The sequence below is a fragment of the Zea mays genome, chromosome 4 (assembly GCF_902167145.1).
Source record: "Zea mays cultivar B73 chromosome 4, Zm-B73-REFERENCE-NAM-5.0, whole genome shotgun sequence".
NCBI lineage: Eukaryota > Viridiplantae > Streptophyta > Magnoliopsida > Poales > Poaceae > Zea > Zea mays.
Window position 1 is genome coordinate 83,110,576 of NC_050099.1, and position 22,536 is coordinate 83,133,111.

Here is a 22,536-nt window from a genome sequence, read left to right on the forward strand (position 1 = left end):
TCTGATCTCAAGCTACTGAACTACTAGAATGGAAAGTGTGGTGTAGAATTCTGCAATACCATCATCATATCCTGGCTATCGGTTGGTAGGAGGCTGGCAACGGACCTCTACATAGCGAGTACTCCAGTGTGGTCTTGTATTGATTCTGTCTATAGATCAAACTCTATTTTCTGGAAAGGCCTGGCACCCTTTTTTCTACAGCAACACCTTAGAAGACTCTTTGTCGTGCTCGGGAGAAAGACAAGATGCTCTGTCATTGGCATTTCTACAATTATATCTGCATGAGGGGATATAGGAAACACTTTGCTCATCTACCATCTCTGTTATTATGCTTGTGATGTACTGCCTATACTATGCTAACATGACATTCCCAAGCTATCATCCTTCCCTTGTTCCCTCTGACATGCGACAACCCATCCCATGGTCAATTCTGTGCTTGCTTGATTATTTGAGATAAAATAAATTTGGCTGAAAACATTACTGAGATACAAAGGAGGATGTTCTAGAATCAAGAGGGAGGGTGGTGGGTGATACGCTATTATTGTTTTCTTTACTTCACTAATATCGTACACATGTGTGTGTGGTTGATTGGCAAACTAGCTCTAGAAATGTTTATGAGGAAAAAAGCTAGAAAAGCACAAAATAAAGATCACTGTTTACACCTGTTGCTGCTGAAATTTTTTTTGTTCAATGATGGGATTGATATGTCTCATGAGTATGTGGCATAAAATCATTTATAGGCTAAAGATTTGCATTGCTTTTCAATTTTTTTGAGAAACATGTACCTGATATTTTCGATACCTTGTATTAAATTTAGCTCTTTATTTTATTGCTAATTTATGTTTCCTTTTTTCTTGACAGCTTATATTTGGTTGAACTATTGATTTGGTGTATGCCAGATATCTCCAGTTTAGCTCTCAAATGTGATTAATTATCAATGATCAACATGGGCAACAACATGAAGTGTTAGATGACAACATCCATGGTCATAGAGAAAACATATACAGATAAGGGTGAACTTTTGGTATTCTACGGGAGCTGATAATGAAAAGATAACTAGCTGGATGAAGCGCCTTGAGATTGTAGAAGATTCTGCAAAAGGTTTGTGGTCTGCTTGTTTCACAATTCACTACGTATTTTTTAAGGAAACATGAGGGGTAGCCTCCTACTGTTTATTATATAGACTAATAATAGAAGACAAGTATGTGTGCAAGCAATAGGTAGCCATTATAAGAGGGAAATATTTTTTTCTTCGCTCTATGGATAACCAGAGAGAACTCTGATTCAGAATGTGAATGGGCAAAAACCAGGTATATAGTATCTGAGACATGTAGCTTTTGCATATGCTTGTGTTTCAGCTTGCTTCAGTGTTCATGTGAGAGGTTTAGAGTACATTCATCTGCTAGAATCATCATTTTTGTGCCTCTGACTTTGACTAATGAATCTTTTGAAACAATAATTAATTAAGTGTTAAAGGAGCTTAGATAAATTTATAATACAAATTTAAGACTACACAGTCTATATGGCTCACAGATGCCTGCACAGGTTTCAAATACGCGTATATTAGTCTGTGATTTGGGGCTAGAGTGAGTGTGTCTGCAATGACTCCATGCCTCGACTGGCATCAAAAGGATTGAGGTTATTTAGGGGTATGGTACCTGGGGACATTGCAGTTCACTGCTTGGCTAGCTTGATTAGGGTAGGACATCTGGCAGCTTGAAACAACCATGAAACTATTTTCAGCTACAATGTGACTCACTATTTTTAATTGATTTTGAGCATACATAACACTTATTTTTTAATTTGGTTTGCCTTGTTGGTTTGTGGGTCGACTTAACTAATATAGTGGTAGATATCATTTTCCAGGTATTCAACAAAAATTCAGGATGAAACCTGGGCTCGGAAGAGTTCTTAATAGCATTACAAAGAAAAGAAACTGATATTTGTCGACCAACAATATCAGGTCCATTGGGGTTCTTGTATTGTTGATTCAATGGTAGGAACTAGGAAGTCTTCTTCACTTCAATAGGTGGTGCTCTAATTTGGCCCCTACTTTATCCTCACTAAATCTGGCATTTACCTTGGATTGTGATCTCCCGATAGGTATGTCATTTCGTTAAGTATGAAATAAATTTGTCCTAATGATACTCTTGACACTGTTTTCATCGATGTTCCGTCGCAGGAGGTAATCACCAAGTGTGCACTAACTACTTAACTCTGGTGGAGTTGAAGGTTGATTATATTGGAATCACTATATTAATTAATCTTGGAGATATGTCTTACTGGTGGAGTTGAAGGTTGATTATATTGTGCACTAACTACTTAACTCTGAATGAACAGAGTTAAGGGCACATGATCTCTGGAGTTCTGATTGTTGCAGAAGTTCAGGCCACTGATTGTTTGTTTGGGAGCAAGGATAATGGAGGGAATTTAGGGGGTCAAAATCCCTTACTATCTAAAATTGAAGAGTAAGGGATTTTGGCCCTTTCAAACCCCTCAATTACTCTTGTTCCCAAACAAGTATTGAGAGAGTCATCAGTGGAACTAAGCTTTGGAGAATATAACATCCCAAACCGAGGGGAGAATTTGCTTGGATCCCTAGAATAAAAAAACGAGGTGCTTTACTCAGTCGGCAAGCCCATGGAAGAGGTTTTCTAGCTACCTGTACAACCGACGGTGACTGCAGCACAATAGTCAGTACCATAATAACTGCAAAATATTTAGTAGCACAATAACTAATCGGATCAGACTATTACTTTTTTGTGAAATTTCTGTAGGTCAAACTTTAAAGATGCAATGACACTTTCTGCTTACTGACAGCTCCGCAGATTGTCTACAGGCTAAGAAGATCGACAGCTGACATGTTTGTTGACAACGCGGAGTACAGAAAGTTCCTTTTCAAAGAGTTTTGTGTGGCAGTGGTGATGGTGAGTTTTGTGTGGCATGGACAACGCAGCAGTGGTGATGGTGAGTTTTGTATGCCTACGGATGCTTGCAGATGCAGTACATCTTGATCATATAGCTTATGGTCTAGCGCTACAACCTACAGTTAAGCGTACTCTCTTGCTGATCGATTAGACAATAGCATCACCTGGCATACCTGTGATTTTTCTTCAGTTACCAGTGCTGATTTCATCGTGTACATTTAGTTTCAGAAAACACTTGAATATGAAGAACAATGTCCTCAATAGACATCATCTTGTGAACTATTTTTGTATGGAAGTAAAAAAAGAGTGTATGAGTATAGCTTAACCAAGTATGAATTTGCAAAAGGTTCCCTGCAACGGTGAAGAGTAACATAAAACACGGTCGTTAGTCACGTCGGTGGGACTAGACCACCATAAGCTTTGTACCCAACAGATTCTGTTATTCTGTTGCATGAATCTTGGGAGGATTCGATCCCTCCTCTCCTCCCATCCAACCTTCCTCATGTATATATATGTGGGCATCGTCGGCCCCCCTCCCTGTGCCATTATCGTTAGTGCTGCTGCCGCCGAGAGCAAAGAAGCCACCATTGAGCCAGCAAAGGAGAGAGAGACGTTGCATCTGGACTCATGCCCCACCGTCATACTACTTATGGTGGGAAACAGTGAAGGTTCGCCAGAGCCGTGGAACGCGTGCGCAGCATTATCGAGCGGGAGGATCAAGTGGGGGCCAGGAGATTTCTCGCCAAACGCACGAGCAAATTGAATGAAACTTTAAATTTGACCTTTGTATCAGTATAGTTCTATATTGATTGTTGGTAAAGTTTTTGTGAGATACTAAAGTCGATGATAATATATGTATTGTTCGTTTTCATGTAATAGTTGTGCGTTAGTATTTCAACAAATAATTTATGTTCCATCGTAAGACTTGATCATTGTACTATACCAAAATTTATGTATGGCTAGGATCACAAATGAATTACAAAATCTTTTCGCATAACAGTATAACACACATTTGTATATAAGTTATCGTGGTATTATATGTTCCCGTTGCAACGTACGGGCACTTACCTAGTGTTTAGTTAAATCTCAAAAGTAGTTACAAACATCGATAACTCAAAAATTGTTTGGTTTGGAAAAACATGTAATTATCATGGTTGTGCATTGAAGAATACGTGCAAAATATTATGAACCTAAAGGATTTTCAGAATATATTTAATATTAAGAAATTTGTGGTCAAACATGTCACTTGTGCTTTCAAGAGAGTGCAAATTCAAACGGGGCATGATTTTTTTACCGGAGGAATAGTACGCATTAGAAGCTGCTGCACCACCTGATTGATAGGATTTGTGATTCCTTTCGGGCTACTTTGGGAACCTAAATCCCTTTCGGGACCGAATGGGATTGAGGTAGAAATAAACTAATTTACTCTCTAATCCCCATCAATCCTGAGGGCTTGTTTGGATAATCTTGGATTGGGGTGGATTGAGGTGGTATAAAGTGTATTGAAGTGTAATATGAACTAATTTCCTTTTCAATCCCTAAAATCCACTTCAATCCCTCTTTATCCAAACAAGACCTGAAGAGGATTTGAGTTTCCAATCTGGGTGGTGATCGGGTGGTGATAGGATCCAAATCCCTAGGATTATGTACAGATTTGAACTAATCAACTAAACATAAGTTGTAAAACTACGTAAAGCGGCCCCTTTTTCACGTCCCAGAAGGGATGGATAAAATGGTCGAAAAGGATGGCCAAAAAGACGCAGCCCAATTATAAAGCAATGGATTGCAAAATCATTTGAGCATAAAAAGGTGACATGGGGGGGCAAAAAGACGCAGCCCAATTATAATGCCTTCATCGATGTCATCCTATCGTCCTCCCGCCCTTGTTGCTTTGTCCTCTCTTCTCTTCTGCACGCAGAGGGGGTGACATGGGGGGCAAAAAAGGTGGCAACGGCACAACTAATAAATAAAGGAAATAAAGGCATTTTCTGTGTAGCATATGTGTGATGTTACTGTGACCACTTGAATGTTGTCAGATCTCTCTCTTTCTCCGGTGTCCACCATGCTACATTCATTTGCATGGGACATTTTGGCCCGGTGCAGAGAACATTTTTTGTTTCGCTTAAAAGGCATGCGTGTGAACTTCTATAATGAGAGAATCATCAAAATATTCATAGCAAAAACATATGTGCATTGGCTACATAGTTTCTTTCGGCTAGCAAACAAAAACGTAGCATATATATATATATATATATATATATATATATATATATATATATATATATATATATATATATATATATATATATATATATATATATATATATATATATATATATATATATATATATATATACACTATACTTAAAAAAACTTAACCACAAAAGGAAATACAAAATATTCTTACCCAAAAGTCATACCACACCACTCCCTATGCATTTTGATAGTTCACATCAAGAGCAAACCCGTAGTATACCAAACATAGTCATCGTTCATACCTAATAAAAACGCCAGAGGTTACTTAAGACAAAGTTAACCTACTTGTGGTGGCCAGGCCAAAGAAGATCTCATCAATACATGATTTGTGAACAAAAGATGTGATATTAATCTCCATAAAATTTATAATAAGTATACAAAACAAAGATAGCCAAAACCATCACCCATTGCCATAAGACATGGTCACAAACTTATCCTTCTCTCCAGTGGGTGCCATAGGAGGAGCGACTATATGGATCTTTCGACAACGGCCTCGGGAGCCTATAGTATCAAGGTCATCTAGTTGGGCAACATGGACCTCGTCTGTATCACGACACAGGTCGGCTGTGCCATCGTCCATGTTGTCAAACTGGCTACTATAGTCCTCCTACTGTTCCTTGTCCCTGCTTGTCGTCCTAAAATAATGCAAATATTGAATTATGAAATTAAAATACAAAAAGTAGTTAATCCCAATCTTGTTACCCGGACGCATTCAGATGTGACATCACGACCATGCATATCTGGAGGTATGTGTCTCAATAGCTCCCTACTTACTCGATCTAGAAGCACTCTCTTGAAATAAGGAGTCCTCGGTGCTGCTAGAAAAGCTAGACCAGAGGAAATTCCTTGCTAAGTTTCTAATCTTTTTTACATCCTTTTTGACAAGTATGAGTAAGTATTAGAGAAGCTAACAAAGTGAAATATATTACATACAAAGTACAAATATAATTGAAAAAGGTAAAACTTAGTTACATGTCAACTATCGTCAAAATGAGGATCAATTTGTCCTATTTTCCTCAAGGCCACTATTTCACTTTGCCCTTCTTACACTCTTATTTCATTTTCTCCGGTAACATTTTATCATCTTGAAATTTGACTAAAAGGTCTACTATTGTCTCAATATTTATACAAAATATGGTTGGTAATTCATCATCATTGGCAATATAACCATTCTTAGACTCCAAGTGGAATTCATGATCATCACCAAGCATATATAGACATTCATGAGGATTGACTTTGTACACTAGCAACCAAGGTTTTAAGCTTGTGCATGGAGATAACATATAATACACTAGCTCGACTTGGTGAGGAGGGATAAAATTTTCATATCCACATAAACGTTTCTCGTGTTTTACTTTGACCATGCCATATTGGTTTTTTCGAGTCCCATGGTTGGGATCAAACCATTCACAATAGAAGAATATAACTTTAAGATTCTTATTTCATGTAAAGATATACTCAAGTGTATCTTAAATTATTCCATAGTAATTAATTTCTTACACGTTCATCGATGACACTAGTTACAACTCCAGTGTTACATGTCGCAGTTAGTAAACTAGCAACTTCTTGGTTGACCGAAAGTGAAACCTATTAACATTGTATCTACCATAGCTTTTGATCGTTATGCTTCCATAAGATAATTGACGCAGATCTTCATGTACGTTGGGGATTTGCATGTATTTTCAGTTGTATAGGTTTATAAGATCGTCCAAACCTAATATGGTATAATAATACATATATAGCAGGGAATGATAAGTATTTATGTATTCTTTAAATCAAGCAATAAAATTAGGACCTCCCCCTATTCCTTCATGATGCATTGTATCTAGTTGCTTCAATGCAAGTTGATATTTAGATTTCCACTTTTCAATTCAAACTCATTGTCCACAAAACATAAAAAAATAATAAGATCAATAAAAAGTACTTATGTTCTTTCTAAATAAAATTAATTCATTTGAATCAAATTCTTACTTCAAGTATTGTTCCATCTCATATATATTTGTGTACATGTAAAGAAAAGAAGACTTACATTCTTCAAAAGTGACATAATGCAAGCACCAATAGTGTCACCCTTCATTGAAAAATTTTAAGGTTACTGGAAGGATGATCTTTATCTACATGGTATCGTATAGTAGTTGCATTAGCATTGTGTTCCTCTATGAAGTATACACTATAAAGTATGCAATCTCATTTAATTTAAATTATTCTATGATGCACATTTCTACTCTTGTGTATTTTCAACCATTGTCCTAGGCTTCTTTAAGGCTCTTTCAATGTGATAGATCCACCTATATTGCATCAGACCACCTATCTTTTCTTCATATGGAAGATAGAGAAGTAAATATTGCATTAGATTGAACAACCCAGTAAGGAATAATTTTTCTAACTTGCAATTGTTTGAGAATGCAAACTTGGAATTAATTGATATAAGTTGGGACAAAAAAGCAAGAATTTTAACTGTTCTGTATTGATGAAGTGATTCATTCAAAGATTTATAAAGGTCTAAGAACTTTTGGACACCCAGTGTAGGTAGATCCTCAGACTCTAGTTCAAACTCTGGCCACATAGCATTAAGCATCTTGTCCATCCTATCATCATCGATCTTGTCGTGCTCTTTGACTTCTACATGTTGAAGCTATAACTCGCCACGATACAACTTATAACTTAGCATGGAATCAAACTAACAAAGATGCATTGACACTCTTTGAGAGCACCTAGAGGGGGGTGAATAGGTGATCCTATAAAAATCAAGTCTAAACAACACAAACTTGGTTTATAATAAATGTTAGTGATATCAAAACCAAGGTGATATGAATAGAGAGGAGAGAACTCTTCACTCGATTGTTCCTTTAGAATATGTATTGAAGTTTTGAACTTAGGAACAATACCGCAAGTGATCAAGTGATAACTTTATGGAAGAAAGCAATCACAATAGAAAGATGCACAAGAGACACGGTGATTTTATTTTGTGGTTCGGCCAATGCCTACTCCACATTGTGGTGACCTCCTTCGGTCAAGGATTGCACTCAATCCCTCTCAAGTGATCCAAAGATAAAACTTGAGTACCATGACTTTCTTCGTTTTCTCAAGTATTCCTTTTGTGAGGAATCTCCATAAGTTGGAGTCTCTCACCCTTACAAGATTGATCACAATTAAACCACAAGAGTAAAGGAGGGAATGAAACCACACACACGAGGCAAACTTGCAGCGACTCACGCACACAAAACGAGAGAGAAGAGCACAAAGACAGCATAACGGAGTTACAGCTCAACACAAGTCCCCAAATCTCAATCTGCTAAAGCAAAGGTGTGAATTCGATGTCTCGGCGTTGTTGGATGTTCACTGAAGGCTTGGTGTTGTGCTCCATGCACCTAGGGGTCCCTTTTATAGCCCCCAAGGCAGCTAGGAGCCATTTGAGTTCCATTTGGAAGGCCCTGGTTGCCTTCTGTCCGTGGGCGCACTGGACAGTCCGGTGCACCACCATACAGTGAACAGTGCACGATTCCCTTCCTTTTTTTGGCGAAGCCGACCGTTGCAGCCACCGGCCCTCGTGGCACACCGAACAGTCCAGTACGACCTTCTGACCGTTGGCTGAGCCACGTGTCATCCGCTGATCGCACGGTCGGTCGTTGGCCGGGGGCGTGGCTAGCACACCGGACAGTCCGGTGAATTATAGCCGCAGAGCCCTCAGCATTTTCCTGAGACAGCATAAACCCTAAACCGGACAGCCTGGGCACCGGACACTGTCCGGTGCACACTGGACAGTTCGTTGCACCACAGGCTGGTGCAAGTCTGGCTTGCTTTAGCCAAACTTCTCCAATTCAATTTCTCTCACTTTGAGATGGTTCCTAGCACTTAATAGAATAATGTTAGTACCAAAAACAATTTACTAAGGCTAGAATCATACCTTGCTTTTGCATTTGCATCTCTTTAAGCCTTAGCTCAATAAAGCCATAACTCTATGTGTTGGGCATCTAATCACCAAAACATAATAGAAATGGACCAAGGGCACATTTCCCTTTCAATCTCCCCTTTTTTGGTGATTTATGCCAACACATCAAAAGCACCTCAAAATGTAACAACATTTTCAAATGCAAGCTAAAGAGTGCAACTTGATGTCAAATTGAAGAACAATTTATCTAACATAGGATTTGGCATATTTGGATCACTCTTGCCAGTACTTGGTTTGATTTCGTAAAACAATTTCATTTTCCTACCTCTATGTCAAAAACACTTGTTTTGGCAAATTAAAACATTTGGAAGACTAGATTTGATCAAGTACCAAAAACTCCCCCCTTTTCCCATAATCGAATTTCTCCCCCATAAGAGAGTGGTTTTTGCAATAAGAGTGTTTTGATAAAAAAAACAAGTATTCGTACACTATAAATTTTTGAAAAATACACAAGTGGTAGCTGATCCAGTTGCTTTGGCCTTAATTTCTCCCCCTTTGGCATTAAGCACCAAAATAGAAGAACTATTTGGCCCTTAACCTCATTGCCTCACAAAAAAATCCCGAGTAAAACCAAAGGCAATGAGAAAACACAGAGATACCAGAATGCAGTGGAAGCCTATTCTTTGTCCAAGTCCATATGTTCCCATATGAGACTATATCAAAATCACTCAAGCAACCATATTAGTCTCAAAGGGGTCAAGTTGTAGTACATCCTCCCCGGAAACATGTGCATCATTGCATAAGGACTTGTGAGGTCCAGGGAGGACATGTACAACTTGAGCACCAAAATAAGTAAAGACAAAATTACTTAAAAGAACATGACTAAAGGCATAAACGCATGTATGCTATAGATTAATCTAGGTTCCACAAATCTAAGACATTTAGGTCACTTCGCAACTTGCAAAACCTTTTCTCATCTAAAGGCTTGGTGAAGATATCGACTAGCTGGTTCTCGGTGCTAATATGATAAATATTGATATCTCCCCTTTGTTGGTGGTCTCTCAAAAAGTGATGTCGGATGTCTATGTGCTTAGTGCAGCTGTGTTCAACAGGATTATCCGCCAAGCGGATTGCACTCTCATTGTCACATAGGAGTGGGACTTTGCTCAGATTGTAGCCAAAGTCCCGAAGGGTTTGCCTCAGCCAAAGTAGTTGCACGCAACACTGTCCTGCGGCAACATACTCGGCCTCAACGGTGGATAGGGCAACGGATGTTTGTTTCTTAGAGCTCCAAGACACCAGGGATCTCCCCAGAAACTGACAAGTCCCTGATGTGCTCTTCCTATCAACCTTGCATCCAGCATAGTCGCAATCTAAATATCTGATTAAGTCAAAGGTAGACATCCCTTTGGATATCAGATCCCGAAGCAAGGCGTAGAAACTAAATATCTAAGAATCTGCTTCACGGCCACAAGATGACATTCCTTGGGGTCAGATTGAAATCTAGCACACATGCATACGCTAAGCATTATATCTAGTCTACTAGCACAAAGATAAAGTAAAGAACCTATCATAGACCGATATGCCTTTTGATCAACGGACTTACCTCCTTTGTTGAGGTCCAAGTGTCAGTCGTTCCCATCGACATCTTAGTAGGCTTTGCATCCTTCATCCCAAACCCCTTGAGTAGGTCTTAGGTATACTTTGTTTGGGAGATGAAGGTTCCTTCCTTGATTTGCTTTACTTGGAATCCAAGGAAGTAGTTCAACTTGCCCATCATAGACATCTCGAATTTCTGCATCATTACCCTGCTAAACTCCTAACAAGACTTTTGATTAGTAGAACCAAATATTATGTCATCGACATATATTTGGCATACAAACAAATCACCATTACAAGTCTTAGTAAATAGAGTAGGATCAACTTTCCCAACCTTGAAAGCATTAGAAAGAAAAAAATCTCTAAGGCATTCATACCATGCTCTTGGAGCTTGCTTAAGTCCATAGAGCGCCTTAGAGAGCTTGTAGACATGGTCGAGATACTTGTCATCCTCGAAGCCAGAGGGTTGTTCCACGTACACTTCCTCCTTGATTGGTTCATTGAGGAAGGCGCTCTTCACTTCCATTTGAAACAACTTAAACGAGTGGTGAGCAGCATAGGCCAATAATATGCGTATTGACTCAAGCCTAGCTACAGGAGCAAAAGTCTCCTCAAAATCCAAACCTGCGACTTGGGCATAACCTTTTGCCACAAGTCGAGATTTGTTCCTTGTCACCACCCCGTGCTCATCTTGCTTTTTGCGGAACACCCACTTGGTTACCACAACATTTTGCTTTGGGTGAGGCACCAGGCTTTATAATTCATTTCTCTTGAAGTTATTGAGCTCTTCCTGCATAGCCAACACCCAGTTCGGATCTTGCAAGGCTTCTTCTACCCTGAAAGACTCAATAGAAGAAACAAAAGAGTAATGTTCACAAAAATTAGCTAAACGTGAACGAGTGGTTACTCCCTTGCTGATGTCACCCAGAATCTGATCCACTGGATGATTTCTTTGGATTGTGACCCGGGCTTGAGTTGGAGGTGCTTGTTGTGCTTCTTCCTCCTTATCCTTTTCTTCATGTGCTCCCCTTGATTTATGCCTGCATCTTGAGGTACATGTTCCTCATCTTGAGTTGGGGGATGCACTAATGTTGAGGAAGATGGTTGATCTTGATCTTGTTGTTCCTACTAGGGGTGGAAACGAGCCGAGCCGAGCTTGGCTCGGCTCGCTGCGGCTCGCTCACGTAATGAGCCGAGCTCGGCTCGGCTCGCCCATCTGGCGAGCTCGGAAAACCGGCTCGGCTCGGCTTGCTCCGGGCTCGCGAGTTGGCTCGCCGAGCCAACGAGCCTAGCCATAAATGTAAACCTGCTCTCTAAATTATAATATAAAATCTTAAAAATATTTTAAATAACATATTTTAAATTAGTAAAATAGATATATCACTAATATAATATAGAAAATAGATTATTTTTGTATAATAATCTCAAATAACATAAATTATTGTCTACTCGGTACTAATATTATATGCTAACTAAGATTTTATGTAACAAATTATTGTTGGGTCGAGCCACGAGCCAGCTCACGAGCTGCACCGAGCCGAGCCGAGCTGGCTCACTCTTTTCACGAGCCACAAAAACAGGCTCGGCTCGGCTCGGGCTCATTTTAAGCGTCGAGCCGGTTCGAGCCGAGCCGAGCTGCTACGAGCCGGAGCCTGCTCGTCGAGCTCGAGCTTTTTTTTCCAGCCCTAGTTCCTGCAATCGCACATCACATATTGCCATAGTTTGCATTGCGACCGTTGGAACTTCATCCTCATCTACATCATCAAGATCAACTTGCTCTCTTGGAGAGCCATTAGTTTCATCAAATACAATATCACTAGAGACTTCAACCAAACCCGATGATTTGTTGAAGACCATATATGCCTTTGTATTTGAGCCATAACCTAATAAAAACCCTTCTATAACTTTGGGAGCAAATTTTGAATGTCTACCTTTCTTCACCAAGATGTAGCATTTGCTCCCAAATACACGAAAGTATGAAACATTGGGTTTGTTACCAGTTAGAAGCTCGTAAGATGTCTTCTTGAGAAGGCGATGAAGATAGAGACGATTTATGGTGTGCCAAGCTGTATTTACAACTTCCGATCAAAACCGCTCAGGCGTCTTGTATTCTCCAAGCATTGTCCTCGCCATGTCAATGAGTGTCCTATTCTTTCTCTCTACTACACCATTTTGTTGTGGTGTGTAGGCAGTGGAGAACTCATGCTTGATGCCTTCTTCCTCAAGAAACTCTTCTACTTGAAGATTCTTAAATTTGGATCCATTGTCGCTCCTTATCTTCTTCACCTTCAGCTCAAACTCATTTCGAGCCCTCCTTAGGAAGCGATTTAGAGTACCTTGGGTTTATGATTTATCCTGCAAAAATAATACCCAAGTGAAGCGGGAAAAGTCATCAACAATAACAAGACCATACTTACTTCTCCCGATGCTAAGATAAGCAACGGGCCCAAAGAGATCCATATGGAGGAGTTCCAGTGGTCTTGACGTTGTCATCACATTTTTGTCTGGATGATTAGTTCCCACCTGCTTCCCTACTTGGCATGCTGCACAAGGTCTATCTTTCTCAAAACAGACATGAGTTAGTCCTAACGCATGTTCTCCCTTTATAACCTTATGAAGATTCTTCATTCCAACATGTGCTAGACGGTGGTGCCAAAGCCAGCCCATATAGCGATTAAACATGCATCTAGACCGGCAATTTCTTTAGTGAAATCAACTAAATAAAGCTTGTCATCTAATACACCTTTAAAAGCTAATGAACCATCACTTCTTCTAAAGACAAATACATCAATATTTGTAAATAAAAAATTATATCCATATGACATAATTGACTTATAGACAGTAAATTGTAACCAAGCGATTCTAATAAGAACACATTAGAAATTGATGCTCGGTGGTGATGGCTATTTTTCCAAAACCTTTGACCTTGCCATGATTCCCATCTCCAAAGATGACCGTGTATTGGGAATCTTTGTGCTTGACGTAGGAGGTGAACATTTTCTTCTCCCCCGTCATGTGGTTTGTGCATCCGCTATCAATAATCCAGCTTGTGCCCCCGGATGCATAAACCTACAAGATGATTTAAGCTTGGGTTTTAGGTACCCAACTCTTGTTGGGTCCTATGAGGTTAGTCACATGAGACTTTGGAACCCAGATGCAACTTTTGTCTCTCTTGCACTTAGGCCCCAAATTTCTAGCAACAACTTTATCATTTTTACACATAAGTACAAATGAAGCATCATACGTTTGATAAAGCATAGTTGGTCCATTTGATGCATTCCTAGGCGCATGAGAAGCAACATGATGAACATGGCGCCTAGGTATATTCCTACCATGAGCATAAGAAGAGCTAGATGATGCAAACATGGCATGTGAATCAAAAACAACATCATGACAAGTAGGAAAAACAACATGATTATGATGAATAATACTAGATGCATTCTTATCATGAGCATACAAATAAGCATGATTCTTTCTATCACGAGAAGAATAAGAGCTACTAGCCATATGAGTCTTCCCTTTCTCCTTGTTGAGATTGGAGGCCCTTTGGCTTGTTAAGTTCTTGGTTCCCTTTTGGAAACCAAGTCCATCCTTAATGGAGGGGTGTCTAAGATTGTCCAGTGCTGGAGTCATAAGAGAAGTGGCATACCCAGAATGGTTGGCTAATACAGTTATGGTAAAAAAATCAAATGGCAAGTGGAGAATATGTATTGATTTCACAGATCTCAACAAGGTATGCCCGAAGGATGACTTCTCATTACCAAGACTCGACTCACTAATGGATGTAGATGCAACTTCGAAGCTCATGAGTCTACTCGATTGCTATTCAGGGTATCGCCAAATATGGATGAGAAAAGAAGATGAGCCGGACTCTAGTTTCATAACCCCAAGTGGAACTTATTGCTATCTTCGAATGCCTGAGGGGCTTAAGAATGCTGGTGGGAGCTTCAGTAGGATGACAGCTAAGGTGTTGAGTTCACAGCTGGGCAGGAATGTCTTAAGTTATGTTGATGACGTTATCTTAAGGAGTACGAAGCAACATGATCATATTTCAAATCTCCAAGAAACATTTGCCAATTTCAGAGAAGCAGGTTTGAAGCTTAACTCAGATAAATGTGTCTTCGGAGTAAAGAAGGGCAAGTTTTTAGGTTGCCTTGTGCCAACAAAAGGTATAGAAGCAAATCCAAGCAAAATCAAGAAAATGGGCTCTGAGATTGGTAGGAAGATTGGTTTCCTTAAACAGATTCATTTTGAGTTCTGCTGAACGAAGCTTGCCATTCTTCGAAATCCTAAATCAACAGAGGTCTCCAATGGGGACTCCCTTAGTAGCAAGCCTTCAAAGAATTGAAAGATTATCTAATAAAGCTTACAACATTATCCCCACCTTCGCCACGGGCTCCATTGTTACTCTATGTATCAGCTTCACAAACAACTATAAGCGCTACATTAGTCCAAGAGACAGTGACTGATGATACCAAAAGACATATGCCTATTTACTTCGTCTCCGAAGTACTAAGCCCATCCAAAAGAAATTACACAGAAATGGAGAAAGTCCTTTATGTGGTCCTGATGGCCTCAAGAAAGCTTCAACATTATTTTCAGTCTCACAATATCATTGTACCTTCATCATTACCACTCAAAGACATCATAAGAAACAGAGAACCTTCGGGCCGAATTAGTAAATGGGTAGCAGAGCTCAAAGAAGTCATCGTCGATTTTGTGCACAGGTCCTCCATACAATCTCAAGCATTGGCAGATTTTATTGCCGATTGGACCTCAAGCTCACAAGACAAAGTAGCCTAGTCAAACGAGGCTATCTGGACAATATTTTGCGATGGCTCATGGGGATCCTTCGGAGCTAGAGCTGCAGATGTTATGGTGTCACCATCCAAGGTGAAGACATCACATGTTGTTAGGCCGCGGTTCCAGAGTACAAACAATATAGTAGAATACGAAGCTTTGCTGATGGTACTAAGGAAAGCTGAAAGCAATGGGTGTACGAAGAGCAGTACTAAAATCAGGTTCCCAAGTTATCATAGGTCAGGTGGTAAGTCAAGCAAGGTGAAAATCCTAATATGGAGAAATACCTCGATATGTTTCGAAGGATGGGATCTTCTTTCGAAGGTTTTTCAGTAAGAAACATCTCAAGGCTGGACAACAGGTTGTGAGCCTTGAGTGCTGCGTGGGCGCTGGGTGACAGTGCAGTAGCTGAGAGAGCGTTGTGCGGGCGCTAGGCATTGAGCCCTGACGCGCGTGGGGCAGGAGAACCAGCCAGAACGCGTGGGGGCAGGCCTAGAGGGATAACGTGGACGGTGAAGTTGTGGTAGCATTAACTGTAGTATCATAATGTGTCTGTCACAATCTTAAACATCAGTTTTCCTGTAGATTGCCTTGTGAGTTACGATTCTAAAAGGTAGGCATCAAGTTGTCTCGCTTAATTGTTATAGAGGCACCATCGCTCGTCCACTCACACGCGTACACAAGCGTTAGTCTAGTGACGATGGAGATATCTTTTCTAAACTATAATCGCGATGAACAAAATAACGATCTCGTCTAACATTCATCTAATTATATTTTCTAGAAACTACGAAATTGTTATTTCCTAGATATCAGGTAGTAAGCTAGAGACCTTTTGTGAGCAGCACTCAAGGCTCACAACCTGTTGTAAGTATCTGAATATATGATACGAGTAAAGATTCCGTTCATAACTACATTAGAGGAAGGACAATATATATAAATTGTCAAACTTAACTGCTATTATGCTAGTTTTCACTTTGAATACCGTTTTACGGGATATTTCTTTATTAATTTTCTAAATGGATTTTTACTGTATTGTATTGTATGTATAATGAAAATTTTGATGTGGCATACTCTATAGCGAAATTCTAGATCCATCATTGCGCTAACCACCAGTTTGTAACTCTAAAACGGTTTGGTTAACCCTCTCGACACGGATATATAGAACAACTAGTACAATGGTTATGCGTTGCAACGATACACAATTATATTTGATACCCAAAAAATATAAATTTAACATCGGAGTGAATTTATGGTTCACTTATCAAATATTAAAATGTTAAGAACAAATATTAAACTCATCTTAGCTGAAAGGCCGAGGAAGGTATGAGTTGAATAGAAGTTCAATCCTTTTTTATAGGTTGCTTGTCCTCCTTTAGCTACCGATGTGGTACTATAAAAATATTGTGATGTGTATGATTTTCTGTCGTGTTAGACTTGAATGGTTTATCAAGATCATTTATTAGGTGAAATGCGGGAAAAGAAACAGACATGACTAAATTAGTGTTTTAATATAATAGGACTCTCCATTTAACGCTGATAGAAGCTGCAATTACTTCACCTGCATTTGGATCACTGATATAAAGGGACGGATCCAACTAAAATTTGAGTAGGGGTCTAAAAGCTGAGTGAGGACTGTTGGGGACTTGTTCTCAAATGCTATGAATTAAGAACAAGGCAACATAAAGTGTTAAATGTTAAACGTCCTTCGTCCAACGAAGCATTATTCCTTTGGAGATTAATGGACCTTGGACGAAGGTTGATGAGAATACGATTACGAAGATTAAATCTTCGTAATTGTAATTTAATAGATTGTATAAAATAACATAAAGTATAAAGTATCAAAGGTGAACGAATCATAAACGAACCACATTGCATTTACTCAGTATATTTAATTATTGAATACTGTTATACCTCTGCCTTGGCAAAGATTGGTTTCCGAATGATGCGATTGCAGAGACAGGAATGCGTGAACAGTAACGGAATACTGTTCACTATTTATAGGCACAGGACACAGCCTGTGAGGAATTACAAGTATGCCCCTTATAAAAACTTACAACATTGACTCAGACCTTTATGGACTAAAAGGTCATTCTATCTTTAAGTCGGTTTGTAACACCGAAGCTTCACGAAGAGGAACCTTCGGCTATCTTATGCAAACAGGCTTCAGCCGAGGACCACTTCTTTCTATAAGACCTTCGACGACGAAGCATAGACCCAACAGTAGCCCCTTTCGCGGTGCTAGATCATTTTTCGTAACGAGCTTGATCCGTGAAAAAAGTCTCTTAAGCTTCGGAGGGCCGAAGGTCTAAAAAACACCTTCCCTGAGCTCGTTGTCGAGAAACGATTCAATCTCGTAGCGTGTAGCGGCCCCACCTTGCAGAGTTACTGTTTGGTCTCTGCGGTCCACCACGCAGCGAGTGCGAGCGGGTGTCCGCCTGGTGTAAAAATTCTGGCGCTTCGCCTTCTTACCTGCAGCACTATATAAACAGATGAGTAGGTGTGAAGTTACCACAGCATTCATTGCTATTTGCACTGTTTTGCTGCCAAAATTTTTAGCCGTCGCCGAAGCTTGTCTGTCGGAATCGAACGAAGCTCCAGCTTGAAACCTGCTTCGGAGGAAGAAAGTATTAAAGTTTCGCAATTTCATAATTAAATGGCCAGAGTCCGTTCTACCGCCAGGGTTGAGCGTGAGGGGGACGAAACTGAAGCTTCGGAGACTGTCCCTATCTCCGAAGCCATGCAACGATCCGGGCTAGTGACTTCGGAAAAGATTCCTAGTGATGATGCAGAACAAGCGATCGCTGAAGCAGAGGAAGAAGAAAATGAGGAAACTGATCCCGAAGATGATTATCGCATTGCCATGCCAAGCAAACCCAGCCACTTGGACTTCGGGAAATCTACTGTTTCGAAGGCTGATCTGTCCAAGATGGTAAAATCGGGCTTTTTTACTGAAAATCAGAAGAAGCTATTGCGCTTCGGGGGAGAAGAGACTACCCCAAAGCCAGAGAAAGATGAAATTGTTATTTTCAAAAGCTTTCTAAAGGCTGGATTAAGGTTCCCCCTACATGGGATTATTGCAGAGGTACTGAATAAGTTCGGTATCTATTTTCACCAGCTGACCCCTAACGCTATCGTTAGACTTATTGTTTATATCTGGGCACTCCGAAGCCAAGCAGTGGAACCATTTGCGGACAGCTTTTGCCGAGTTCACGAGTTACATTATCAAACGAAGGCTAGAAAGGATGGATTGCACGACAATTTTGGTTGTTACAACTTCGCTTATCGGAAAACTACAAAGTTTCCTGTAATTAGCTACCGAAGCAAATGGGCAGCAGGCTGGAAATCTGAGTGGTTCTATGTCAAGGTTGATGACGACAAGGAAAAACTTGTGCAAAGCCCGCTGGAACTAATCTTCGGAGAAACCCGTCCTCGGTGCAACATGACACCCGAAGGTCCAACACAACAAGCAATGAGTGAATTCAGAATTATTGCAGAGCATATCAGCACAAGGGACCTAGTTCAAGAGTTTTTAGCTTTCAAAGTTTTTCCCAGTTTGAGAGAATGGGAAATGCCGAAGCTACAGGGGGAAAAGAAAGAAGGTGAACTTGTACGTTTACCTTACTATTTCAAGTTTAAAAAGTACTTTAAATCACCTTGCCAAGAGTGGCTGGATACAATTGAAGTAATGTGCAATGAAATACTTGGCAATTATTCCAAAAAAGAAGATCAATTGATGACTGCTGCCTTCGGCACCCGTCCGAAGCGAAGGCTAAATCGAGTGTTGGACGCCTTGGGCTTTGATTATCCTGATTATGAAAATCTGAACAAAAGTGCTGGGGGCCAAAAAAGAAAAAGGATAACTGAGGCCATGAATGAAGAAAAAGAACCATTAAAGAAGAAAATTTCGAAGAAGAGGAAAACTTCTTCTCCGAAGCAACAAATATCCGAAGCAGAAGAAACCCCCGCATCACCTTCTGCTGCTGCCGTTGAGGAAATTCTGAAGGTAATGACTGAATCCTTACCTGCGAAGCTAAGTCCACTGGGCCCTCAACTGACAAAGTTTTTTCAGAAGGACAAGGAGCCCGAAAAATCGAAGAAAACAATCAAGGCAAAGAAACAGAGAATTATCAATGTGACAGAGGTAATTGACAAGACGCCGCCAAGAGCTTCAGCCCAGAAAACACCAGCGGCTGCAGAGGGGACAGATATTGAAATTGCACCTTCGGAGGCCGCAGCTGCCGAAGCTGCCTCAGCTGAAGGTTTGAACCTGGAGAGCACAATTGAACACATTGACCAAATACTGCTAGACATGGCTGCGGAAGAAGCTGCCACCGCCGCCGAAGAGGCCGTGACCGCAGCGTCGGAGAAAGGAAAAGAAATTGCTGATGAAGCTTCAGAAAACGAAACCTTCATGTTCCAGAACTTAGTTGGAGAACAACTATCAAAAGTTGAAATAGAAGAGCTTAAAGAGTATGCCAAATCCTGTGGATACAAACCTGGGGCACTCCTCTTCGGAGGCGTTGATGATGAGAGATTAGATTGTATTCGAGATCAAACAGGAGCCAAAGTTATCAGTACTCTGTCCAAGAGTATCGGCTTCCCGAAGCTAGAAACAGACATCGGTCGCTACCGACGACAACATGTCGTTGGTAGTTTATTTTATTCCAACTTCAAGGTGATACTTGTCCCTTAACTTTAATAGTTTCTAATAATAAAAATATGTCTGACGAAGGTTGTTTTCGTGCAGAGTATGCTGTTGAGCAAAGCCTTGCAAATGCAGCAAGATTTTGAAGATAAAAGGCACGAAGTTATGATTGAAAATTTGGAAAGCAGAATAAAGGAGAAATCGGATATTATTGAGAAAAAGAACTTTGAGCTCCAGGCAGCCGAAGGTTCATTGGCGGAAGCTGAAGCAAAAATAACAGAACTAAACACGAAGCTTCTCCGCCAGTCTGAGCAGTTCGAACGAGAAAAACAAGATCTTAATGCAAAACTTGAAGCCGAAGCTCAACAAAATTCAGATTTGAGAAAACTACTGACAAGTCTTCAAGAAAAATGCTTGAAATTTAGCAACAAATGCATCCAACGATTAAGAAAGATTTTTTACTCAGTTGGAGCCAGCAGTGAAAAATTCACCCCCTCAGCTGAAGATCTACCGAAAACCTTCGAACATATTGAGGGGGAGATTGACGAGCTCGACGAAGTCATAGCTGGGCATGGTGACTTCTGTGCCTGGGTGGCTTCTCGAGGCACTGCTGCAGCTTTCCTGAAGGCTGGCTGCGATCATGGAAGGATTGTCAATAGGCCAAATTTCACTTTATCACCATCAATCCTTGATGACATTCCTGATCTCGCCCGAAGTATCTCGAATAGATTTGTAAAAATGATATGGACAAAAGGTGGGCGAGAAAAGGCTGGAGACGAAGCTCGTAGCCACCTTGAACCAGTAAGAAACCATACCTTGTGCTTACCTTTTCCTATAAGCTTGATTTTGACTTACAACAACCTTATTCATGTAGGATGACGCCGAAACCGAAGCTCCTTGGCGATTAGATTGTAGACTGTAGATAGTACTTGAGAAACTTTTGAGATAACTTTTGTAAATGTAACTAAAACTTGTCTTTAATGAATTCTGTTCATACCTTGTTATATATTCTTATCCTTCCATTGATGTATGAGAAATGCTTTGATGTGGACGAAATTTTCTTTTGAGCCGAAGGCGAAAAAACACCTTCCCTTCTTTTCGTACGCAGCAAAGCACAGAAAACAACATTTTTCCTTCTTTCCGAAGCTCTTCTTTTTGTACACGAAGCTCTTTCTTCCCCTTCTTTTTCCTCTTTTTGCCGAAGCAACCATTTATGCCATGAAGATGATTATCCTACATATGCCTAGATGAATGTTTATGAATGCAAATGCTATGATGTAATGTGATGTGCAAATGAATGGCCAAACACGTATCCGAAGCCATATTCGTAGCCATTTTTTCTTAAAAACAATCGCACCTCAGCTCTGCATTCCCTTGGGAACGACTTTGGAGCTTCTTCGCCTTTACTTTTGGCGGAATCAGCGTTGACTTTTCGCTGTAAGCTCTGCATTCCCTTAGGAACGACTTTGGAGCTTCTTCGCCTTTACTTTTGGTGGAATCATCGTTGACTTTTCGCTGTAAGCTCTGCATTCCCTTAGGAACGACTTTGGAGCTTCTTCGCCTTTACTTTTTGGCACTCGATGGTGCGTTCTCAGCTTTTACATTTACATTCCTTGGGGGATTTTGCTCTTATAGAACTAAAAAAGGAAATTACATGTGCTGGCCCCATTAAAAACCTTTCTCCCCCTTCGGAAAGGAAAAGGGTGCCATGAAAGAAAAATATGAAAAATTACATCGAGTTATACATAATATCGCCGAAGCTCATCCGCATTCCAAGACCTAGGAATGTCGTTGCCGTCCATATCCTTCAGTTTGTATGAACCGGGTCTTGACGAAGATGCTACTAAGAAAGGCCCATCCCATTTCAACTGCAACTTGCCCACTGTTTCTGGGTTGGCCACTCTCCGAAGCACCAAGTGTCCTGGCTCAATATTCTTTAACCGAACCTTTCTATCTCGCCATTTAATTGTTTCGGCTTGATATTTATTGATGTTCTCCACAGCTTGCAGCCTGATCCCTTCTAAAGCATCTTTTTCCACGGAATAAGCAGCTTCGGAACCTGATTCTGCCGAAGCTATTACCCTTATTGATCCGGTTTTAGCTTCCTCCGGAGTTATTGCTTCGTCACCGAATAATAACTTGAATGGAGTAAAGCCTGTAGACCTTGATATTGTTGTATTGTGGCTCCACACCACTTTGGTTAACTGATCTGGCCATTTTCCCCTGGGTTGATTGAAGATTAACTTCATTATTCCTGTCATTATGATGCCATTGGCTCTTTCAACGAGTCCATTTGACTCCGGATGTCTGACTGATGCAAAATGGATCTTCGTACCAATTTGATCACAGAAATCCCTAAAAGCTTCAGAATCAAACTGTGTTCCATTATCTACAGTAATAGCCTTTGGTACCCCGAA

General features: G+C 40.3%; 1 non-coding gene across 1 annotated transcript; it reads right to left on the bottom strand.

The window, feature by feature from the left end:
* Positions 1 to 16,600: 16,600 nt before the first annotated feature.
* LOC111591470 (U2 spliceosomal RNA) lies at positions 16,601 to 16,799 on the bottom strand. Its single transcript, XR_004858088.1, has one exon. It is a non-coding gene; the product is annotated as a U2 spliceosomal RNA (small nuclear RNA).
* Positions 16,800 to 22,536: the final 5,737 nt, after the last annotated feature.